Source organism: Pteropus alecto, unplaced genomic scaffold (genome assembly GCF_000325575.1).
Source record: "Pteropus alecto unplaced genomic scaffold, ASM32557v1 scaffold67, whole genome shotgun sequence".
Classification (NCBI taxonomy): Eukaryota; Metazoa; Chordata; class Mammalia; order Chiroptera; family Pteropodidae; genus Pteropus; species Pteropus alecto.
In genome coordinates, this window is record NW_006441061.1 from 5,056,327 (window position 1) to 5,063,707 (window position 7,381).

The window sequence follows — 7,381 nt, forward strand, 5'->3', positions numbered from 1 at the left end:
ATTACGGGGAGGCCTGTTCATTTCTCAATGACTTACTGTTTCACGTGTGAGGAATCGGGAGTAATTTAAGGCTCCCTGCAGAAAGGTGTGTAAATCTTCGCATGTCTAAAGAAACTTTACCAGACCGCTAAGTCGGAGGAAAAGAAAACTGGGAGAGCCCGCACCCTCCCCTTCCTCTTTTTCTGTTTCTTTCCTTTGGAACTCTGATCTCTTTGATCATAAAAATGGTCATATTTCACCCCCAAAATATCAGCAATCAGCGAACTGAGGAAGCGGAGGCCAGGGGGAGTTTCACCGCCCGATTAGGCCCCGGGTTTAATTATTTAACGCCTGCCTGGACTGTGCAGGCTGTGAACACACTCTCCTGGCGCGGGTTCAAGAGCCAGTTATAAATAATAATAACTATTACATCCCCAATTAAGCTGGTGAGCTGGAAGCCTTGCCCTGTCCCGCAGCCCTGCCTCGTCCTCAGCCCCTGTGCCCCCTCATCATTGCACGTGCCCCGCCCCCCACGCCGGGTGCAGTGACAGCTGCACATAGCAGCGCACGGTCCCGCTCCACTCACTGCCAAGGAACCGCGGGAAGATGTTGCAGGCCCCACGGGGTCAAGGGCTGGGCCTGAGACCTCCCCTAGGCCGCGCTCAAGGTCGGTGCCCTCACCCCCTACATCCTTCCTCTGACTCCCAGAGAGGGCTGGGCCGGTGTGAGTAGGACAGCTCCCCAGGAGAGAATTCCAGAGAGCTACAGTGTGGGGGAAGGTCCCAGGCGTGGGCTTGGTCCTCTGCCCTCTGAGCCTCAGTTTCTCCACCTGTAACAGGAGGGAGGTCTTCGACAAGAGTCATCCTGGGAGTCACGTCAGTCCCAGGAGCCCAAAGCCCACAGCCCTTCCAAGTTCCATCTTTGGCGATCAGGGTGCCATGGCTGGATCGCAGCACCTCCTCGGAGAGTCCCACCAGGGCTGATGGCCTGGCGCTCACCCAGAGTGCCTCAGCATACAGGAAGTGCTCTCTGTGGAATGAGTCATTTGGGATCATCTCTCAGCAAAGCCCTCACATCCCTGAGGGCAGCAGAGGAGGCGCCATGTGTCTGTGTAACACAGACACCAAGCTCTGCTTGCTGGGAGCCCTGCACACAGTAGGTACTCAACAGGAGCTCGTTATTTGGCTCAGATCCAGATCTGGGCCTCTCCCAGCCCTGCCCGTTCCTCGCAACCCCAGACTCACCTTAATGCCACCTTGGCACCAGCCCAGGCCCAGTCTACCACGCTGGCTGGGTGTTTCCTGGCGATGGGGAATCTGATCACCAGCAATTCGACCAGCAATTCATTGTTGGAACGCCTGTGTATGGAGCCCTACTATGCGCCAGTTCGTGGCCTGCATCACTGCTCCTTCTGTGTAGGCTCTGGGACACAAGGGTGGAAAGAATAGGACAGGCTCAGAGAGAGAAGCTCGTGGCCCAAAGTCACACAGCAGGTCCACAACGGGGTCGACCGTGAATCCAGCCAAGTCTTCCCACTGAGGACAGGTTCTCTCTGCTCCAGCTTCATCAAAGCCTTTCATGCCCATTGAATATATTCCACGTTTCGAGCTCGTGCAAGGATTTCGATACGTACAGATCACTTAATTTGATTCTCACAACCATCCTGTGAGATAGGTGCCATCATGACCTCCGATTTACAGGTGAGGAAACTAAATCCCAGAGAGGTTAAGTGACCTGATCAATGTCACACTGCTAGAGAGTTTCGAATACAGAGCCACTGCATCGAAAAGATTTCAGACAAAAACAGAAAAACGAAAAGTTCACGTGAAAGGAGAGGAAAAGAGAAGCTAATATACTGACTTGCCAGCTGGACATAGAGTTGTTATGATGATGTCTTAACATTAGCTCTGGGGTTCCTGGTAGCCGAGGCAAAAAGGGAAATGTCCAAGTCTCATTATTATTATTATTATTATTATTTTAATGGAGTGATTTCAGGTCTTCAAGAGAAACAAATAACTTCCGAGCCATAAATTCTCATGGACAAACTTGGCGTGATGGTTAGGAGCCTGACAAACTTACCAAGACACAGCTTAAGGGTCTCTGAGTCTCTTTCTCCTCCTTGCACAGTAATTGTGAAGATGCCGTGAGACAGCGTGGTCCAGTACATCGCCTGGCTTACGATAAGTCTCATTAAACACGAACCCCTGCCACTATGGAGCACACCTTCATCTTTAGACTTGCAGGTAGAGCGGAAACATTTTTCAAGAGGTATAATATTTCAACCCTTGCCAAGAGCTGAGAACCAGGACATCCTGGCTGGGAGATCCTCGGGCGGGAAACGGAGGCTTGGAAAAGCTTGGGCAGCGGGCTGAGAGAGAGAGAGAGAGAGACAGATGTCCTGTCCCGTTGGGCTCAGCTCCTCTTCCCACGGGGTGGACTGGGGTCTGGGATGAGCAGGGAGCCCTGCTGTGATCACAGCCTGACACAATATTTACAGAACCCTGTGATCTGTCACGGTCACGCCTGGTCACGTATGAGTCACATCGGCCTGCGGTGTTTATTATCCCCCAGACGTGCAGTAGTGAACACAATTTGGCCCATGTACCTCTGTGTGCTGCCCCTGCTAAACCGTCTCCTCCAAAAGAGGGTCTTGGCTATGTGGCCGTGGGGGCTGATCAGGTGAACCAGAGAAGCTGCAGGATTCCACGTCGTCCTCGGCCTCTGTTTTCCCATCTGTGAAATGGGCCTGGTCCTTGAGTGATTGACAGTCAAGTGTCTCACAGAGGCTGTGACGGCTAAACGATGACACTAATATAACTCCATAAGAAATAGAAAACCATCCCAGTAGAAAAATGGGTAGTGAATAGGAACAGACTTTTACAAATAAGAAATGCAAGTGGCTATTAAATACCAAAAATATTGACCTTCAGCAATCATTCGAGGTATGCCGTTTAAAACAAGGAGATGCCTTTTGAAACTTAAAGTTAATTATTATTACCTCTCTTCCTCCACACCGCCTACAGAGATGGCAACCATCTGCTATTCGGCATCGTGTCGCCTTCAGACCCCTCGTGAAGCAAGCCCAAGATCATCACAAAGAGAACCAAGAAGTTCAAAATTAAGTAACTGGCAGAAACCCAGAGGCATTGACAACAGGATGCAGAGAAGATTCAAGAGCCGCTTCTTGATGCCTCACTGTGGTTATGGGAGCAATAAGAAAAGGAAACACATGCTCCCCATTGACTTCCGGAAGTTCCCGGTCCACAGTGTCAAGGAGCAGGAAGTAACAATGTTGCTGATGTGCAACAAATCTCACCGGGTGAGCCTGCCCTCAATGTTTCCACAGTATTTCTTCCAAGAACTGCAAAGCCGTGGAAAGGGCAGCCAGCTGGCCATCAGAGTCACCGATCTGCGTGGCGACAGAAGCAAATAGACTGCTCATGTGCACTGTCGCGTGCACTTCTATTCGTGTTAAATAAAACCATGAAAATGCTGTCAGAGATAAGTAAACAAACAAACAAAATAGCTCAGGCCAACAAGGATGTAGAGACACTTCCAGGGGTGGAAGTGAATACAACGTTTCCAGAGGCTCTTTGGCAATGTCCTTTGAATCTTTGACCCAGAGTGTTGGTTTTCTATTTGTTGGTGTAATGGATTATCACAAAGCTGGTGTTTCAAAACAATACCAATTTATTATGTTATTGTTCTAGAGATCAGAAGTCTTGGGCTAAAATCAAGGAGTCCGCAGGCTGCATTTTTTTTCTGGAGGCTCTAGTGAATAATCTGTTTTCTTGCCTCTTCCAGATACTAGAGGCCGCCCACATTTTTAACTTCCTGGCTGCCTTTCTCCATCTTCAAAGCCAGCAACAGCCAGTTGAGTGTTTCTCACCTCGCATCACTCTGACAATGACACGCCTACCTCTCTTCCACTTTAAGGACTTAAGGATGCTTGTGATTTACATTGGGCCCGCCCAGATCATGTAAAATGATCTCCCATTCTTAAGGTCACCTGTAGGCAACTTTAATTCCATCTACTACATAATTCTGCTTTGCCGTATTCACAGGTTCTAGGGATTGTGATGTGGACATCTTTGGGAGGCTATTATCTGCCTACCACATCCAGATATCCTATTTCTAGGTATTTATTATCAAGAGAATAACTATGGATGTATAGCAATAGTGAATAATATATCATTAGGCTTTCATTGAAAACAGCGGTGGACAAGGCTAATAATGCCATAGTAAGTAAGTTATTAAGAAGTTGGTACAATATAATTTAGCTTTTATAATATATGTGGCTTTCTCCATTTATCTAGAATATAGATATAAGCTAGAAAGATATACTCTTAAAATTAAAAGATGTACTCTAAAAGTCCTTTTTTCTTGTGTTTTCTAGGTCTTCAATTCGATTTTGAAATAGATGATTATCTCCGATCTCTGTCATTAAACCAACTTTTAAAAAGTGTACGGAATACCTATTGTGTGTCAGAAATCTTTGAGAGTGAGATTTATGTGATTTTTCTTTTCTTAATTTTTCTGTTTTCTAAAACCCACACAATAAGCATATTCTTCTGTAATAAGAAAAGTTAGATTTTTATTTTATTTTGTTTTGATTTTTTTTAAGCATGTGATCTTTTGAGACTGGGGCAAATATGCGTCTTTACTCACGATGAGACCCAGGACCCAACCGAACAGAGCCACTAACCCAGGGTCCATCCACTCCTTCTCCATGGCATCTTCTCTGGGGAGCAGGAACCTCTCTGGTCCTCAGCTCCTCCAGGGCCTGGTTCCATAAACCTTTGTTGAACTCAGAGGTTCCAAACTGCGATCCTATTTTCCCATCATCCACGCTTGAGGTTAGCATCACAGGGGTTATCTGAATGACTGTGGAAGTTATTGATTTTTTAGCTGGTTCCCTTTGGGGTCGTGAGTCCTGTCCTCCCTGGGTTAACTGGAGTTTCCTTGGTGCATTCCCAGGCTGAGGCCAGGAGCTCTCGCTCAACCGCTGAGCTTCGGTGTAGCTGTCCCGACCTCTCAGCCCCCTCTGCCATCCCTGTACCGCCCCAGCCCCTAGCCCCGGCATTGGCAAGGGGAGTCACAACTTGATAACAACGACAGTAATAATAATGCCAAGTTCACAAGCATCCTTTTGGATTGATCCCTTCACTATCCCTATTGTAGAGATGATAGGTCAGCCTCAGAGAGGACCAGCGAGTGAGCCCTCCAGTGCCGCACAGCTAGTAAATGGCAGTGAAATGATTCAAACCCATCGCCCCAGCTCCAGAGTCCAAGTTTGCCATCATCGCCCTGCGCTGCTTCTTGGAAATAGATGTTTAAAAAAAATAATAATTAACATCGATAGAGTGCTCGCTGAGTACCAAGTGCCATATATCGACTCACTTAAACCTCCTAACAGCTCATTTTACAGAAGCTAAGTAGATTGCTGAGGCCCAGAGCTAGGAAGTGTGAGGTCTGGATTTGAACCCAGGAGGCCAGAGCACCGTCATACTACAGAGAAGCAGGATATTACTTCTTCGCACGGAGATGCATGAATGTGTGAGTGGGTGAAGGAAGCCACTGTGACCACTAGCCTCGGCGAGTGACCGTAACACCTTACTTCTCAGCTCTGGGTCTTACTTTACCAATCTATACAACAAACGGGCTCGGACCAATTTCGGTGGTTCTCCCCGTTCTAGAAGGAGCCGCTTCCTTTCTGCCTCGGTTTCTTCATCTGTCTTCCAAGGGAATGGGACCTAGATAATCTCTCAGGCCCTTTCCAGGTCCTATGTCGGGGCTCTGTTGACAGTACCCTTCCCGTGTTCTAGGCCACAGGCCTGGGATTTTCCCTGGGAAATCTCCCCATCGTGCCTACAAGGCAGAAGCTGGGGCTCGGAAAGGGAAAGTGACATGTTTGAGGTCACACAACAGTATATGACACAGCTGGGTCTGGAACCTAGTTCCTGGCACGGAAGCTATTTTGAAAGCCGGACTGCGTGTCTCCCAGGTAAGCCCCCACTCTTGGCCTGCTGGGGGCTCTGCCCGGGGCAAGGCCCTCCCAGGAACCACCCTGCTCGTCCCTCAGAAAGTTGTCCAGCCACACACACTGTAGGCAGCGCTGGGGACCCCTGATGCCCAGGCTGGGCTCCTGCCGATCCCTTGGGAGAAGGGAGGCTGCCCCCTGTTTGGTCAGCCTTTCTCACGGACACTCCCCGGGGCAGCTTGCCAAAGAACCGGGTCATCCCCAGACCTCCCACTTACCCACGTGTGTGACCCCATGGATCGCTGTGGCTAAAACCATGTGGGGAACCCTCAATCTCATTGTGGGGGTGATTCCTTTCTGGGAAAAACCAATTTATGCAGAGCACAGGCTGTTTGCTCCGCAGGATTTCAGGGGTGCAGGCAGGGTGGGTTTTCTTTGCGGGAGCCCAGAAAGGACATTCTGAAGGCCTTCTGGTAAGCTTATTTTTGGTGCTGTGACATGATGGCTCTGAGGGGTGGAATAGAGAACCGAGGGTCAGCTCAGCGAGCTCCGTCCTGGGGAAAGATCTGTGGCATCTGGAGGGCTTAGAGTCTCAGCTCCGCCACCAGGGGCATCTTTTCTGTGCTTTCCTTGAAAAACAAAAACAAGAGCAGAGACTCAGGCCTGTCTCTCTCTTTCACTGTCCCCCATCTGTCAGTCTGGCTGTCGTCTGGCTGTCTATCCTCTAGGAGTTCTGGAGGGACACTCTCACCTCCCAGCTTGATTTTCCTTGGGGAGGGCAACCCGGCGGTGGGCTCGGAGATGTGCGTATACGTGTGCGTAAGGGGGGATGCATACACCCCAGAAGCTTGAGAAATGCAGGACTTTCTCGGGGAGAGAACCTCGGGCCAGGGGGAGCAGGCAAAGCGAACCTCGGAATCTCTCCGTGGGGCGTGGACGGTGTTGGGGCGCAGGGGGGAGTGAGGGCGGAGCTGGGGGGCTTCCAAACCATCCCTGTCGCCTGTCACGAGTGGCTTCCCCAGCGCCCGCGGAGGAATTTGTAAATGGAAGGGAGCGTGCTCATGCCCCCCACTATCACGTCCCCAGACGCTTGTCGGGGGCTTCAAAAGAATCCAAACACTGAAGTTTCCCACTCCCGAAAACGTACGTGGGGAGGGCGACACCCCTCCTTCTAGCCCCTCTCCCCGCCCCCAGCCCGCAGTGGGACTCGGCAGGACCCCCTCCCTCCCCGCAGCCAGAGGGGCGGGGAGGAGGAGGAGGAGGAGAGGCCGGGGCGAGGTTTGCTTCAAGAAGGGGCGTGTGGCCGGAGCCGCTCGCGTTCTAGCAACTTGGGAGAGAGCGAGGAGGCAGAGGGGAGGGAGGAAAGTTGGCTTCCCCGACGTCAGCGCCAGGCGCGCCGGGCGGCCGCGGGGCCGGGAGACA